Below are 18,330 nucleotides of genomic sequence, written 5' to 3'. Positions count from 1 at the left end.
GTATCTGCTCACAGAACATTAATTTTTCTGTTTGTATATTACAAGGAATGAGCTAAGAGAATTTTCACCAAATTGAAAGGGTATGTTCCAGGGGCGCCTGGATGGCTCAGTCGTTAAGCGTCTGCCTTTGGCTCAGTTCATGATCCCAGCGTCCTGGGATCAAGCCCCGCATCGGGCTCCCTGCTCGGCGGGAAGCCTGCTTCTCCCTCTCCCACTCCCCCTGCTTGTGTTCCCTCTCTCGCTGTCTCTCTCGTCAAATAAATAAATAGAATCTTAAAAAAATAAATAAATAAAAATAAAAATCTTTAAAAAGAAGAAGAAGAAAGGGTATTTTCCAGAAAGTCTAAACTTAAAATACAGAATACCTGTTGCACATACAAAATAAACCTTTTGGGGGGGTGGGGAAGACAATCCTTGAGATACACAAAGAGATAAAGTTCACTTGCCGGAATAACTGTAACAGAGACAATTAATTAATGTTAATAGCCCTCTTAACTATCATCAAGAGACATGTCTTCTTTGTTAAGACTCTTGGACAGAGAAAGCAAATGGTGGTTTCAACTACCGCTCAACAGGTTGGCAGAGCACAGAGACTTGATCTGCTATCTAAATACTTCTCTGAGAACGTCTTAAAAAGAGTGTATGAGGATACCTGGGGGGCTCTGTCCGTTAAACTTCCGACTCTTGATTTTGGCTCAGATCATGATCTCAGAGTTGTGAGATGAAGCCCCAGTGCTAGACTCTGTATCGGGCAGGGAGTCTGCTTGTCTCCCTCTCTCTCTGCCCTTTCCCCCATTAACACACGTGTGCGCGTGCATGCGCATCACGCACGAGTCGCGAGTCTCTCTCGCGCGATTCTCTCTCTCAAATAAATAAATCTTAAAAAAAGAAAAAAAAAAAGAGGGGCTCCTGGGTGACTCAGTTAAGCGTCTGCTTTCGGCTCTGGTCGTGATCCCAGGGTCCTCGGATCCAGCCTGGCATCGGATCCAGCCTGACTTAGGGCTCCCTGCTCAGCCGGGAGTCTGCTTCTCCTTCTCCTTCTGCCCCTTCCCCCTGCTTGTGCACTCTCTCTCCCTCTCAAATAAATTAAAAAAAGAAATCTTGGGGCGCCTGGGTGGCTCAGTCGGTTAAGCCGCTGCCTTCGGCTCGGGTCATGATCGAGCCCCACCTCAGGCTCCCTGCTCGGCGGAGAGCCTGCTTCTCCCTCTCCCTGCTACTCTGCCTACTTGTACTCTCTTTCGATCTCTCTGTTAAATAAATGAAATCTTTAAAAAGACAATTTTATTTTATAAATAAAAAAATAAAAAGTGTGTGTATGAAAAATTAAAAAGCAGGATGACTGCTCTAAATAAACAAGATCAAGGAAACAACCAAATGGAACACATAAACCTTTATTATTAGGTCCTGGGGTTTGAAAAAAAATCTATCAAAGACCATTTGAATGTAGACCAGCTATTATGTAATAACAGGGAATTATGGCAAATTTTCTTAGATGTGATACTGCATGTTGCTACTGCATGCTGAATGAAGTATGATGTAATGATGCCTGCAATTACTCTCAAATAGTCAAAAAATATGTATATACGTATGTATGAATGCAGAGACAGAATGTTACGGGTTTAATTACCTCCCCTCCTCAAAATCCCTATGCTGAAGTCCTAACCCTCAGTACCTTATTGGGGAATAGGGACATTGTAGATGTCGTTAGTTAAGATGAAGTCATATGGAATAGGATGAGTCTATAATTCAATAGGATTGGTGTGTCCTCATAAAAAGGAGAAATTTGGACACACATAAAGAATGGAGTTACATTGGCACAAGCTAAGGAACTACCAGAAACTAGGAGAGAGGTCTGGAACAGATCCTTCCCTAACACCATCAGAGGGAACAAGGCCCTACTGACACCTTGATCTCAGTCACCTAATCTTTAGAACTGTAAGACAGTAAGTGACTATTGCTTAAGCCACTCAGTTGTGTTATGGCAGCCCTAGCAAACTAATAGAAAAACAAAATACCGTAAAATTGTAACAAATGTTGAATCTAGGAGGCAAGTATATGGTATTTATTAACTTCTTTCAACTTTTGTGTATATCTAAAATGTTTAATACCTTAGGTAATGCCTTAGAAATGTGTGAATATTGTTTTCCAGCAATCAACCCTTTAGTAGCCACTGATAATATCTACCTGAGTAAAAGGAACTTTATCAATATTCATAAAATAACTTGCTGGGATTTTGACTGGGTTCACACTGAATCTACAAATCAAATTGAAAAGAACTGACATCTTGACAATATTGAATCTTCCTGTCCATGCATATGGAGATATTTTTCCATTTATTTAGGTATTCTCTGATTTCCTTCAAAGAGTTTTATAGGAAACTCCAAAGAGTTTTCCTCATGTAGATCTTGTACACTTTTTTTGGATGAAACCTAAGTCATTGTATTGGGGGGGGGGGGGTGCTAATATAGATGGCATTGCTTTAATTCCAGATTTAAATTGTTCATTGCTGGTATATAAGAAAGCAACTGGCTTTTGTATATTTACCTTGTATTCTGAAACCCTGCTATAATATAATCACTTATTAGTTACAGAAGATTTTTGTTGATTCATGAAATTTTCTACATAGACAATCACATCATCTATGAACAAAAACAATTTTAGTTCTTCCTTCCCAATCTGTATATCTTTTATTTCCTTTTCTTGTATTACTGCATTCTCTAGGACTTCCAGGACAATGCTGAAAAGGAGTGGCAAGCGTGGACATCTTTGCCTTGTTCCAGGTATTAGCGTCTAATTTCTCACTATGTTTTTTAAGATTTTATTTATTTATTTGAGAGAGCAAGAAAGGGAGCGAGCATGAGGGGCAGAGAGAGAGGGACAAGCAGACTGCCCGCTGAGCAGGGAGCCAGACACAGGGCTTGATCCCAGGACTCCAAGATCATGACCTGAGCCATAGTCAGACGCTTAACCAACTGAGCCACCCAAGCACCCCATAATTTCTCACTATCAAGTGAGTGTGGGGGTTTTGTAGATGTGCCATATCAACCTGAGGAAGTCCCCCTCTATGTCTGCTTTGTTGAACATTTTTATCATGAATAGATATTGAATGTTGTCAGATGCTTTTCTGCATGTATTAATATAATGCACGATTTATTAATCCATTAACATAAATTTTCTTCATAAACTCATATGATGTAATGAAGTACATTAGTTCATTTTTAAGTAATAAACCAGGCTTGCATACCTGGAATAAACCCCACTTTGTCATAATGTATATAATTCTTTTTATTCACCATTAGATTCAACTGACTATTCTGTTGAGAATGTCTGCATTTATATTCATGAAAAATACTGATCTAGGGGCGCCTGGGTGGCTCAGTTGGTTAAGCGACTGCCTTCGGCTCAGGTCATGATCCTGGAGTCCCGGGATCGAGTCCCGCATAGGGCTCCCTGCTGGACAGGGAGTCTGCTTCTCCGCCTGACCCTCCTCCCTCTCATGCTCTCTATCTCTCATTCTCTCTGTCTCAAATAAATAAATAAAATCTTTAAAAAAAAAAAAAAGAAAAGAAAAAAGAAAAATACTGATCTATAGTATTCCTCCTTATGATCTTTATGTGGTTTTGGTATTAGGGTAATGCTGGCTTCACAGAATGGATTAGGAAATATTCGCTATATGAGGTTTCTAGAGTAGTCAAATTCATAGAGACAGAAAGTAGAATGGTGCTTGTCACAGGCTGAGGGAAGAATAGGGAGTTAGTGTTTAATGGGTACAGAGTTTCAGTTAGAAAAGCTGAAAGGAGGGCGCCTGGGTGGCTCAGTTGGTTAAGCGACTGCCTTCGGCTCAGGTCATGATCCTGGAGTCCTGGGATCGAGTCCCGCATCGGGCTCCCTGCTCAGCAGGGAGTCTGCTTCTCCTTCTGACCCTCCCCCTTCTCATGCTCTCTCTCTATCTCATTCTCTCTCTCAAATAAATAAATAAAATCTTTAAAAAAAATTTTTTTTAATTTTTTTTTTTTTTTTAAGATTTTATTTATTTGCGAGAGAGACAATGAGAGACAGAGAGCATGAGAAGGAGGAGGGTCAGAGGGAGAAGCAGGCTCCCAAGGAGCAAGGAGCCTGATGTGGGACTCGATCCCGGGACTCCAGGATCATGACCTGAGCCGAAGGCAGTCGCTCAACCAACTGAGCCACCCAGGCGCCCTAAAAAAAAATTTTTTTTAAATTTAAAAATTAAATTAAAAAAAAGAAAAGCTGAAAGCGTTCTGGAGATAGATGGTTATACAACACTGTTAATGTATTTAATATCAAACAAGTGTATACTTAAAAATGTTAACTACACTGGAAGAAAAAAAAAGTTAAAATGGTCAATTTTACGTTAAGCATATTTTTTTTTTTAAAGATTTTATTTATTTATTTGAGAGAGAGTGAGAGAGAGCGCGCAAGAGGGGGTAGGGTTAGAGGGAGAAGCAGACTCCCTGCCGAGCAGGGAGCCCGATGTGGGACTCGATCCCGGGACTCCGGGATCATGACCTGAGCCGAAGGCAGTCGCTTAACCAACTGAGCCACCCAGGCGCCCCCACGTTAAGCATATTTTAACACCAAAACAAACAAACAAAACTAGACCTGGAACCCAGTAGGTACTCAGTAAGTATGTGATAATCTAGTGGCCTTATTAAATGCATACTGAAGGATTATTTTTAAAATGCTATGAGGGAATGCTATGGGAAGAAACAAGAATTAATGAGTGGGGAAGCACAGATGTAAAACAGAAAAGTTTCAGGTAAATTAATTTATGCAGTGATAAAAGAAGGAATATACCAACTGGAAAAGAGGAAGAAGAGGGATTCCAAGCAAAGGAAACAGCAATAGGAGTAAAAGGTTTTTGTATTAATTGAGACACGACGGACATATAACACTGTATTCGTTTTAGGTGCACTTGAGTTTTTAAAAGTGGTTCATGGACAGGGTAAGTGTTAAGAGGGAGCAGCAGAGGAAAAAGCTGAAAACCTAAGTTCATATAGTGGAGATAGATTCTGAAATTCATGTTATGCCAACCTAGACATGCTAAAGACATGCTAAATCTATCAAATAATGCAGTGAGACTTACCTGGGGTCTATGGATACGTAAACAGGCAAAGGGATTTCAATTACACCCCCTACCTCAAGTTGCAAGAATTCTAATATGAATATTTACATTTTTTCTGGGAAAAGAGTATACAACTTTCATCAGATACCCCATGGGGTCCAAAAAGTATAACACTAGCATTGGAGACAATGATGAATCATCCCAGAAATGTAAGTAAGGAAGTCTGAATTTTAGAAAAATAAATTATCCTATGAAAGGTAACACAGGGATAAGAGGCCAGAAAACAATTTAATCAACTATAATAATCCAGGGAAAAATGAGTATATGTTTTTACTAAAATTTTTTGCTAAATTTTTTACATTCTTCATAAATTTTTACTAAAATCTGAATTTTTTTTTAAGATTTTATTTATTTATTTGAGAGAGAGAGAATGAGAGAAAGCACATGAGAGGGGGGAGGGTCAGAGGGAGAAGCAGACTCCCCGATGAGCAGGGAGCCCAATGCGGGACTCGATCCCGGGACTCCAGGATCATGACCTGAGCTGAAGGCAGTCACTTAACCAACTGAGCCACCCAGGCACCCTAAAATCTGAATTTTTTACCTATACGAAACAAGATTCTAATGAACTGCCTTTCAGGATCTACCTTACATAAGGTATTCAATGAGCTGCATAACATTTTACTATGCAAAAACATATCCCATAAAAATTATCAAAAAGGGACAAATTAGTGATTTTAAATTCCCGTCATTACTCATGCTGAAGAATGACCCCTCTAAGCGCCTGGGTGGCTCACTCAGTTGAGCATCTGACTCTTGGTTTCAGCTCAGATCATGGTCTCAGGGTCCTAGGATCAAGCCCCACACCTGGCTGCACACTGAGCATGGAGTCTGCTTGTCTCTTTCTCCCTCTGCCCTTCCCCCATGAGCTCTCATTCTCTCTCTAAAATAAATAAATAAAATCCTTAAAAAAAAGAAAACCAGAATGACTCCTCATCACTTACTGAGAAGCAACATCACTCAAAAAAGCAAAATCCAGGGGCACCTGACTGGCTCAGTCGGTGGAGAAGCGACTCTTGATCTCTTAGGTTGTTAGTTCAAGCCCAAGATTGGGTATAGAGATGACTTAAAATAAAATCTTTAAAAAAAAAAAAAAAAGCAGGGGTGCCTGGGTGGCTCACTCGGTTGCGTGTCTGACTTTGTCTCAGGTCATGATCTCAGGGTCCTGGGATGGAGCCCCTCATTGGGCTCCCCACACCACAAGGAGTCTGCTTGTCCCTCTCCCCATGCCCCACCCCCACTTGTGCACTCACTCTCTCTAAAAAATAAAATCTTAAAAACAAAAGCAAAAACCGTAATACAAGTGCTGATGTGAGTAAAACAACCATATTCATACAGTAATAGTGCACATACTTTGACCAAGCAATTCCACTTCCATGAATCTATCCCTACACATATGTGAACACATGTGCATAAGGTTATTCAACAAAGCATCTTTTGCAATAGCCAAAATCTGGAAACCACACATCTATTAAGTAGAGGACTAGTTAAAGTAAACCATGAAATATACATACAATGCGTATTATGCAACTATTATTTAGGATCTCCAAGATACATTGTCAAGTCAAAAAAATCAAAGTACAAAACAATGTATAAAATATTACTGTGTATGGGCGCCTGGGTGGCTCAGTTGGTTAAGCGACTGCCTTCAGCTCAGGTCTTGATCCTGGAGTCCCGGGATCGAGTCCGGCATCGGGCTCCCTGCTCGGCAGGGAGTCTGCTTCTCCCTCTGACCCTCCCCCCTCTCATGTGCTCTCTCTCATTCTCTCTCAAATAAATAAATAAAATCTTAAAAAAAAAAAAAATGGGCGCCTGGGTGGCTCAGATGGTTAAGCGTCTGCCTTCGGCTCAGGTCATGATCCCAGGGTCCTGAGATCGAGTCCCACATCGGGCTCCCTGCTCCTTGGGAGCCTGCTTCTCCCTCTGCCTCTCTCTTTCTCTGTCTCTCATGAATAAATAAATAAAATCTTTTAAAAAAAAAATATTACAGTGTATGTGAAAAGTAACAAAAATAGGAACATATGCACATCTACAGTATATAAACTTGCTACATATACCTCAAAATTACTTTGGAAGATTTTGTAACAAACTGTTAACAGGGATAGCTACTAGATAGATAAAAGGAGAAGACAACTGCAGGAAAAAGACAGATCACTGTACATCCTCTTGTACCTTTTACTTTAACACATGCATATAGTATGTAAATGAACGAGTGAATGCATAAAAACAAAATAACTTATAAAAGTAATGCTGCCTAACTATAGTGTTAGGAACATGGTCAGACACGAAACTGGAAATGTCTACTCTGGGCACAAAACTGATGTAAAAAATATAACTGGAAATGAGCACTGTCGGTAGAAAATGTGGGTAAAAAATACTCTTTATTAATATCAACTAAGAGTACATGAAACATGAAGGAGGCACTGAGCAACACATTTGGGATGTGTGGGTGGGTTGGTGGGTGGGTGTGTTTATAAAATCTACCAAGAAATAGCCTGCTAAATGCAGATTTAAAAGCTAAAAATCACTGCATTACTAAAACAAAAGTACACCAAAGTCCTTACTGGTAAGCAATTCTGTAATCTCTTAATTCCCGATGGAAGATCTTCCTATTTTAGGCTCTTCTAGGTATGTAACTGTTGTAACTTTAGCTCTCTCCCAAAGACAATGAACCAAAAAGCCCTTACAAGTTATACCACGAAATGCTCTGGGTTTTTTTGTAAAGGTGGAAAAAAGAACACTAAAACTGGTATTCAAATGCCCTGGATTCTATCACCATGTGACTACAAACAAATTTAATCTCTTCAATCCTGTTTATATTCTAATTAAAAGGTCTAGATGTGATGACCTCCAGTAATAAAACAATCCTATAATTTCAAGATTACACAGGGAGCAGGTAAGAATTTTCCAAAGTTTCTTTTAGCTCATTTTTAACCTACTGAAGTTTAAAAACAAACACCTAAATTGAAGGTAAAAGCACTTAACAGAACACACAAAATTATTCCCAAAGCAACGATCCTAAAGAGATGGTCCTGTATATTTCAAGTTTGTCAATAGCAAGATGAAATGACAAGCTTAAGGCTTTGAGTGCCTCTTGATTGGGGAGCAGTAGTTCTCAGTTTCTAGTTCTATTACCCATATTGGCCTAAAGCCTAACAAGTTCCTCAGTATTTAGCATATGCAGTGTCTTCATTTACCCTATGACACATACCCTCGTAATTTGGTATTTCCCTCCAAACCAGTCTGGATGTCAAAAATACAGTGGTTATTAAGGATACAATAAACTGAGACTTAATCAAATATTAAAAATGAAGTTAAAAAATTTTCACCAATAAAATATATGTCCTTCATTATTTGACATGAACCTCTTCTTTATGAAATAAAGGTTCAGGGTACCTGGGTGGCTCAGTCAGTTAAGCGTCTGCCTTCGGCTCAGGTCATGATCCCAGGGTCCTGGGATCGAGTCCTCCACATTGGGCTCCTGTTCAGTGGGGAGCCTGTTTCTCCTTATGCCCATCCGCCCTGCCCATGATCTCTCTCTCTCAAATAAATAAATAAAATCTTTAAAAAATAAATAAAAGGGGTGCCTGGGTGGCTCAGTCGTTAAGCGTCTGCCTTTGGCTCGGGTCATGATCCCAGGGTCCTGGGATCGAGCCCCGCATCGGGCTCCCTGCTCCGTGGGAAGCCTGCTTCTCTCTCTCCCACTCCCCCTGCTTGTGTTCCCTTGCTCGCTGTGTCTCTCTGTGTCAAATAAATAAAATCTTAAATAAAATAAATAAATAAAATCAAAGGTTCAATAGTTATGTAAAACTACTTTTATTAGAACCAAAACTAAAGCTTATAGATTTTTCTTTTTCTTTTTTAAGATTTATTTTAGAGAGAGAGCGCACTAGCAAGAGAGAGCAGGAGTGGACAGGAGAGGGAGAAGCAGGCTCCCTGCTGAGCAGGAAGCCCGATATGGGGCTCAATCCCAGGACCTTGGGATCATGACCTGAGCCTACGGCAAATGCTTGGCCAACTGAGCCACCCAGGTGCCCCGAAAGCTTATAGATTTCTAACCACAAAAGTAAAACTCTCTATAACTTTCTAACCAAAAAATCAAAGTCATATTCATATTTACAACCATGGACAACAATCCACATTCTTGGCTGGGTAAATCGAAAGCTTGACCAATTGCTAATTGCATTAAATAGAGTAAATATATATATTCATGACTATGGGTTAGACAAAGCCTTCTTTAGATATGACACCAAAGGGTGCCTGGCTGGCTCCAGTCGGCGGAGCATGCAACTCTTGATCTCCAGGTTGTGAGTTCAAGCCCCACGTTTGGTGTAGATTACTTAAAAATAAAATCTTAAAAAAAAAAAAAAGATATGACACCAAAAGCACAACCAACAGAAGAAAAAATAGATAAAGTGGACATCATCAAAATTAGTTTTGTGAGTGGGCTCCATGGCTTAGTTGGTTAAAGCTCCTGTCTTGTAAAATTACTTTTGTGCTTCAATAACACCATCAAGAAAGTGAAAAGACGGGAGGCCTGGGTGGCTCAGTTGTTAAGCATCTGCCTTCGGCTCAGGTCATGATCCCAGGGCCCTGGGATTGAGCCCCGCATCGGGCTCTCTGCTCTGAGGAAAGCCTGCTTCTTCCTCTCCCACTCCCCCTGCTTGTGTTCCCTCTCTCGCTCTGTCTCTGTCAAATGAATAAATAAAATCTTAAAAAAAAAAAAAAAATCTGCCTACCCCTGGTCTAGATGTTGTTTCTCAAAGTGGGTAGGAATGCAAAGATTAAAAAAAAAAAAAGAAAGTGAAAAGACAATCCACGGAATGAGAGAAAATTTCTGCAAATCATAAATCTGATAAGGGACTTGTAGCATTTAGAATATACAGAGAACTCTTACAACTCAATAATAAAAAGACAACCCGGGCGCCTGGGTGGCTCAGTTGGTTAAGCGACTGCCTTCGGCTCAGGTCATGATCTCAGGGTCCTGGGATGGAGCCCCACATTGGGCTCCCTGCTCCGCGGGAAGCCTGCTTCTCCCTCTCCCACTCCCCCTGCTTGTGTTCCCTCTCTCACTGTCTCTGTCAAATAAATAAAATCTTTAAAAAAATAAAAAAATAAAGATTTTATTTATTTGAGAGAGAGAGAGAGCGCTCACTTGCACCAGCACAAGCAGAGAAGAGCAGAGGGAAAGGGAGAAGCAGACACCCGTGGAGTAGGGAGCCCAATGCGGGGCTCAATCCTAGGACCCCAGGAACATGACCTGAGCTGAAGGCAGACGCTTAACCAACTGAGCCACCCAGACGCTCCTCAGCTCAGGTTATTATATCAGGGTCCCAGGATTGATCCCCACATTGGGCTCCCTGCTCAGCAGGGAGTCTGCCGCTTCTCCCTCTGCCCCTCCCCCTGCTCATGTGCTCGCACTCTCTCTCTAAGTAAAATCTTTAAAAAGAAAAACACAGAATGAGGTATCACCTCACACCTATTTGAATGACTACTATGAAAGAAACAGGAAATAAGTGTTGGTGAGAATGTGGAGAAATTGGAACCCTTTTATACTATTAGTAGGATTGTAAAATGGTATTATCACTATGGAGAACAGGATGGAGGCTCCTCAAAAAATTAAAAACAGACTACCATATGATCCAGCAATCCCACTTCTGAGTATATATCCAAAAGAATTGAAAACAGGATCTTGAACAGATTGGACACCCATGCTCACAGCAGCACTATTCACAATAGCCATGGATGCCCCATGGATGAATGGATACACATATGTGGTATATACATACAATGGATTATTGTTCAGCTGTCAAAGGAAGGAAATCCTGTCACATGCTACAACATGGATGAACCTTGCGGACATTATGGTAAGTGCAATAAGCCTGCCACTAAAAGAAATAATGCATGATTTCAATCATATGAGGTATGTTTATATGTATATATGTTTATGTTTATAGAAACAAAGTAGAACAGTGACTGCGAGGAGCTGGAGGGGGGCAGAAATGGGGAGTTGTTCCATGAGTACAGAGTTTCAGTTTTGCAAGATAAATTCTCAATCTGTGGCACGAGTGAATGTACTTAACACTACTGAACTGTACACTTAAAAAATGGTTAAGATGAGGGGCGCCTGGGTGGCTCAGTTGGTTAAGCGACTGCCTTCGGCTCAGGTCATGATCCTGGAGTCCCAGGATCGAGTCCCGCATCGGGCTCCCTGCTCGGCAGCGAGTCTGCTTCTCCCTCTGACCCTCCTCCCTCTTATGCTCTCTATCTCATTCTCTCTCTCCAAGAAATAAATAAAATCTTAAAAAAAAAAAAATGGTTAAGATGATAAATTTTTTTTTTAAGATTTTATTTATTTATTTGACAGAGACACAGTGAAAGAGGGAACACAAGCAGGGGGAGTGGGAGAGGGAGAAGCAGGCTTCCCAGTTCATCAACTGTTCATCTTCAGTGGGATACATTCTAAGGAAAATACGGATTGAAATCACCCATACTCAGTAGGATTGTTAGTAATACCAGCACTGTAAATTTGACTCTTTTTTTGTTGGAAATCCCAATAATAATGTTAATTGTGATTTGAATTTAAAATACCAAGATGGAAAAAAATACCAATATTGGGAGGCGGGGGGGGCACCTGGGTGGCTCAGTCAGTTAAGCCTCTAGGTATTGATTTCGGCTCAGGTCATGATCTCAGGGTAACGAGATCAAGGCCCACATTGCACTCCACACCCAGCTTAAGATTCTCTCAGCATGCCTGGGTGGCTCAGTCAGTTGGTTAAGTGTCTGCCTTCGGCTCAGGTTGTGATCTCAGAGTCCTGGGATCCAGCCCCACTTTGGGCTCTCTGCTCAGCAGAGAGCTCTCTGCTCCCTCTCCCTCTGTGCACACGCAAGCGCTCTCTCTAATAAATAAAAAATCTTAAAAAAAAGAAAAAGATTCCCTCTCTCTCCCTCTGCCCCTTGCTCCCGTGCACGCACACACGTGTGCGCTCTCTCTCTCCCCTCCCTCTCGCTCTTTCTTAAATAAAGAAAAATAAAAATAAAATACCAATATAGGGGCATCGGACTGGCTCAGTCAATGGTGCGTGCGATTCTTAATTTCTGGGTTGTAAGCTCAAGCCCCACATTAGGTGTAGAAATTACTTAAAACTAAAATCTTAAAAAAATAAAAATAAAAAAAGGGGTGCCTGTGTGGTGCAGTTGGTTAAGAGTCCAACTCTTGGTTTCAGCTCAGATTGTGATCTCATCAGAGTCATGGGATCAAGCCCCATATTGGCTCCATGCAAAGCATGGAGTCTGCTTAAGTTTCTCTCTCTCCCTCTCCTCCTCCCCACCTCTCACAGGTTCTTTCTCTCTCAATAAATCAATCATTCAATAAATCTTTTTTAAAAATAAGTTAAATTAAATTAAAATAAAATACCAATATAGGGGCGCCTGGGTGGCTCAGTTGGTTAAGTGACTGCCTTCAGCTCGGGTCATGATCCTGGAGTCCCTGGATCAAGTCCCGCATCGGGCTCCCTGCTCGGCGGGGAGTCTGCTTCTCCCTCTGACCCTCCCCACTCTCATGTGCTCTCTCTCATTCTCTCTCTCTCAAATAAATAAATAAAATCTTAAAAAAAAAAAATACCAATATAAACTGATGATTTTTGAAAACACATTTCCTAGCTTTGTCCACTAATGACTCTAATTGACTAACATACTAAAAAAATTAAAATCTGTTGAGTATGTAATAATATCCCCCAAAATAAGAGAAAACAAAACAAATGCCTTTACTCTTAAAAAATGTCAGTTATGGGGACGCCTGGGTGGCTTAGTCGGTTAAGCATCTGCATTCGGCTCAGGTCATGATCCCATGGTCCTGGGATTGAGCCCCGCCTCAGGCTTCCTGCTCAGCAGGGAGCCTGCTTCACCCTCTCCCCCTGGCTTGTGCTCTCTCTCGCTCTCTCTCTCTCTCCAAATAAATAAAATCGTCTTAAAAAAATAATAAAAATTAAAATTAAAAAATTAAAAGTGAATGCCAGAGACTTAATGCTAATTGCGTTAGGCATAATAATGGTACTGTGTTTTTAATATTGCCTTAGGTAGAGTCTGGTTTGAAATAAAAATGTGTAGTGTGAAAGAATGACATTATTTTAAAGAGACGCATCCTGAGGTATTTAGGGGACAAACAGCATGATATATGCAATTTAATTTCAACTGATTGTTGAACAGGGAGGTAGAGGGCTAAAGCAAATGGTTAAATGTTAGTAACAGGTAAATCTAAATGGAAGGTAACAGGAGTTCATTTTTTTTTTTTTAAGATTTTATTTATTTTTTGACAGAGAGAGACACAGTGAGAGAGGGAACACAAGCAGGGGGAATGGGAGAGGGAGAAGCAGGCTTCCCACGGAGCAGGAGCCTGATGCAGGGCTCGATCCCAGGACCCTGGGATCATGACCTGAGCCAAAGGCAGACGCTTAATGACTGAGCCACCCAGGCGCCCCAATAGGTGTTCATTCTTTCAACTCTTCTGGATGTTTGCAATTTCTCATAACATATAAAGATGGGGGAAAAGTTACCAGAATATTCCACATACAAAAAAGGGGAAATTGTTCCTTAAAAGTATCTTACTAAGTGCGACAGTGAATACAGCAGGTGCCTATAACAAACTCGGCCTCAGCATAGTCTTGCACTTATCATCCAAGGACCTATTCAAAATGGGTAAGGCATAGTGCCAAGTACTATAGGACACAAAGTAACAAAAGGCAGTCACACAGACCCTAGGCTAACTGGAGAGAGGAGTTATAAATAAAGTCACTAAAGACCTCATTAATGGGATGAGATTTAACTGGATTTTGAGGAATGGATAGGACATGAATGGTCTGAGAGGAGGGAGGCAGGCAAAGAGGTCTTAAGTAAAGGCAAGGAGCAGAAATAAACCAGATCTGTGTGAAAACGGATCCCAGTAGTCATGAGGAAAGTATTTTGGTTTTTTTTAAGGATTTTTATTTATTTATTTGACAGAGAGAGAGACAGAGCGCATAAACAGGGTGAGTAGGAGAGGGAGAAGCAGGCTTCCCGCCCAGCAGGTAGCCTGACGGGAGCAGGTAGCCAGACGCAGGGCTTGATCCCAGGACCTTGGGACCCAAGCCGAAGGCAGACACTTAAACTACTGAGCCACCCAGGTGCCCCGAGGAAAGTTTTTGTAGAAAACTCACTCTATCATTTCTCAATTTTTATAATGCCTAGTCTTTATGAATACAAAAATATAAGGCAATAAAGTATCTGCCTTCAAAGAGTTCACAAAGGAGAGAAGAAGATACATAATCAAAATATATTAAGTAGACATATGCACAAAATGCTTTACTAACACAGAGAGGGGCGCCTGGGTGGCTCGGTCGGTTAAGCATCTGGCTTCAGCTCAGGTCATGATCCCAGCGTCCTGGGATCAAGGCCCACATCGGGCTTCAGCTCAGCAAGGAGCCTGTTTCTTTCCCTCTGCCTGCCGCTCTGCCTACTTGTGCTCTCTCTCTGTCAAATAAAGAAATAAAATCTTTAAAAATAAATAAAATAAAATAAAAATCTATTAACACAGAGAAAGGAACAGTTTAACAGAAGAATGAGACTGTAAATCTTTAACAAAGATATTTGAGTTAAACTTTAAAAACTGGCGAAGGGGGTCAAAGGTACAAACTTCCAGTTATTAAAAAATAAGTAAGGGGCGCCTGGGTGGCTCAGTTGGTTAAGCGACTGCCTTCGGCTCAGGTCATGATCCTGGCGTCCCTGGATCGAGTCCCGCATCGGGCTCCCTGCTCAGTGGGGAGTCTGCGTCTCCCTCTGACCCTCTTCCCTCTCATGCTCTCTCTCATTCTCTCTCTCAAATAAATAAATAAAATCTTTAAAAAAAAAAAATAAGTAAGTCATGGGGACGTAATATACAACATTGTGACTATAGTTAATAATACTTTATTGCATATATGAAAGTTGCTAAGAGTAGATCTTAAAAGTTATCATAAGAAAAAAAAATTGTGACTGTGGTGACAGATGTTAACTACACTTACTGAAGTGACCATTTTACAATATATACAAATACTAAATCATTATGTTGTATACCTCGAACTAATATCATGTTACATGTCAATTATACCTCAAAAAAAAAACCCTGAAAATGACAGCCAATTAAATTCAAGTCACAGAAAAAAAAATGCCAAAATTTACTAAATGCTTACTACGTATCACTTTCTTTCACCTTTGAAATAACTATTACAATAATTAACATTTTTATATATAAGAAAACTGACATTCAGAGTTTAATTAACTGACCCAATATAAAAATGCTGGCTAGGGGCGCCTGGGTGGCTCAGTTAAGCGGCTGCCTTTGGCTCAGGTCATAATCCCAGGGTCCTGGGACCGAGCCCCATGTCGGGCTCCCTGCTCAGTGGGGAGCCTGCTTCTCCCTCTCCCTCTGCTGCTCCCCCTGCTTGTGCTCACATGGGCTCTTTCTGTCAAAAAAAAAAAAAAAAAAGCTGGCTAGTGGTGAGCCTGTCATTCAAACCTAGGTCTGTCTGCTGCTGAAAGCCATGCCCTTTCCAATATTAACCAGCTCTGAGAATTTATAAGCACTCAAATTACGAATATAAGGTACAATACAAACATTATGAAGTCACTCCTCCACCAGAAAATACTACATAAAATGTTCAAGGACCAGAAAGGAGGAGAGTAATGTGGGTAAGATCTTCCAACATACTTAAGAGCTTCTGTGCCTAGGACTAATGTAAGTCTTTTGCAATGGGGACAGAAATGATATCAACCACAGAGTGTGTTCAAGGAGAAAAGTTTTTAACCTACGTCAATGTAAAAGACAAAGATCAAATATCTTTCAGCATTAAAACTATGGTCTGGCAACTTACTCATCACACAACACATTACAGCAACAGAGAAACTTTCACCATTCCACCACCAAAAAAAAAAAAATATATATATATATATATATATATATATATATCCAGATATAACACCTCTTACAAGCAAAAGTTTCAACACAAATGAAATCTTGGAATAATTTGGACAGAAAAGTAGGAAAATCTGGAATCTTAAAACAACAAATCTGCAATGCTTAAACAAGTGTTAAGTTTGATATTTAAGTAAATATACTTTGATGATGATTTCTAATCTGCAGACTACAAATACCACTTTTATCTAAAAACAGTCATAAAGGTCCTAATTTTTTGCTAAGCACTCTCAAAAGGATTCCATATGTATGCCTGTGAGTGAAAGACTTTCACTAGTATTTCTGTCAATGTATTTGCTGTAGTTTTAAAGCTTTACTATGGGGGTGCCTGGGTGGCTCAGTCAGTTAAGCATCGGCCTTCTGCTCTCAGCTCAGCTGGGAGTCTGCTCCTCCCTCTCCCTCCCACCCACCACCTTGTGCTCTCTCTCTCAAATAAATAAAATCTTCAGAATGAAAGAAAACAAGCTTTACTATGACCTCACTTCCTTATTCAGAAATATGAAACAGTTTGAACTTGGGCAATAAATAACATGTTTTTCCCAAAGTAATGTGAAAAATATGGACTTACTACTTAGCAGAGAGAACTATATAAGCACCTTAAGTGGCTAGTAAAAGTGTAACTAAAGCCATAGATCAAGATACAACTGTGATGGCAAAATCTGACCTTTTAATATTTTTCACCAACCAAAGAATGCAAGTTAAGTCATCAACATCATAGATAAGGATTTGAAACTAAATCATTGTGATACAAGGCCAACTTTCTACCAATACTCTTAACACGAGAATAGAAAGATAAAATTTTTCTGTAAATTTCAATAAAATAGGCTAAATACGTAACTTCAAGCCTCTGCACAAACTCAGATCTTTACAGTATTTTATCTTCTAGGCAGGAAGACCAATTAAAAAGTGCAAAAGTATCTTATGGTGATTAAAAATGGGTGTCAAATGCAATTAAGATTAGGAAAAGAAAAATGCCACCATGGGAACAAGTAACATGCTTCCTTTTAACTAACAGTCTCTAAAAGTTTTGTTTGAATTAAATAGATCTACCACTGCTTCACGTTCACAGGCAAAAAATACTGCGTGCACTAGATCTCCAGAGTGTACTTAAAAGTCAACTCAGCGCTCCCAAGAGGTATTCCTTTAACACTGGCTTTTTTGTTCATACTCGAATGTCTTCCAAAGTTCCTGAACAGTGAACTTAATGTCATCTGTGAAAAAATTACTTCAGGGGCGCCTGGGTGGCTCAGTTGGTTAAGCGACTGCCTTCGGCTCAGGTCATGATCCTGGAGTCCTGGGATCGAGTCCCGCATCGGGCTCCCTGCTCGGCAGGGAGTCTGCTTCTCCCTCTGACCCTCCTCCCTCTCATGCTGTCTCTCATTCTCTCTCTCGCAAATAAATAAATAAAATCTTTAAAAAAAAAAATTACTTCAAAATATTGACAGGCTTTCTACAAGTAACTTTTCTGATCTGATTTAAACAGATCCAATTACGGAATTCCCTATCGACCGACCTTCCTCTTTCAACGGAAGGGCCACTAACCACAAGGGTTACAACAACCTAGTATCAGTATTTATTTTCTTTTCTAAAAAATAAAGTTAAAAAAAAAAAAAAATAAAATAAAAAATAAAAAATAAAGTTTTCTAAGATCCTAAAATATCTGGTTGTCAGAAAGCAACTTAAAACCGGAGATGTGGAGGGAGTTATTGAAGGGACACTGGCAGGTAGCATGATCTAAAGCAAACAAAATAGGAATGTAACTTTTCCAAAGGAGGAGGGTTTTTGCTTGTCAAACTGTGGATTTATCCCTGTTACAAACACCAATTTCAAGACACGATAATATCGAGGCGAAGCCTGCCGCTGTTTTACAGGTTTCGCATTAACTTCCCGAGACCCCTTGAACCAACTACTCAAAGCCACATTCCATTCAACTCTCGGCTCAACCCCTTCCACTCCCGCCCCAAACCTCAGTTTAATGCGTTTCCCTTCTCTAAACTTCACGTCTTATTCGTGGCCTACCCTACCTACGTCTTCTTGTCGCCACCGGTTCCCAGTCAGGAGGGAGTCCTACCATGCCCTCCTTCCCCAGTCTGCCTCAAGCCTTTAGCTCCCTCCCCTAAAGCTCGAACTAGCCTCAAAGTGCCCTCCCGACAACGATCCTCACTGCTCTCCCAACCTGTCCTCAGGCGCCCCTCCAGGC

The 18,330-nt window shown here is 40.5% G+C and overlaps 1 protein-coding gene across 11 annotated transcripts in view; it reads right to left on the bottom strand.

Annotated features, from left to right (window-relative positions):
• The window catches only part of WDR33 (WD repeat domain 33), a 156,530-nt gene that overhangs the window by 100,325 nt on the left and 37,875 nt on the right, over positions 1–18,330 (bottom strand). The window lies entirely within an intron of this gene.

The sequence above is a fragment of the Mirounga angustirostris genome, unplaced genomic scaffold (assembly GCF_029215605.1).
Source record: "Mirounga angustirostris isolate CCGP_5_RB_7025 unplaced genomic scaffold, mMirAng1.0.hap1 SCAF_3, whole genome shotgun sequence".
Classification (NCBI taxonomy): Eukaryota; Metazoa; Chordata; class Mammalia; order Carnivora; family Phocidae; genus Mirounga; species Mirounga angustirostris.
The sequence above is the reverse complement of the archived record's forward strand: the minus strand, read 5'-3'. Positions and strand labels throughout refer to the sequence as shown.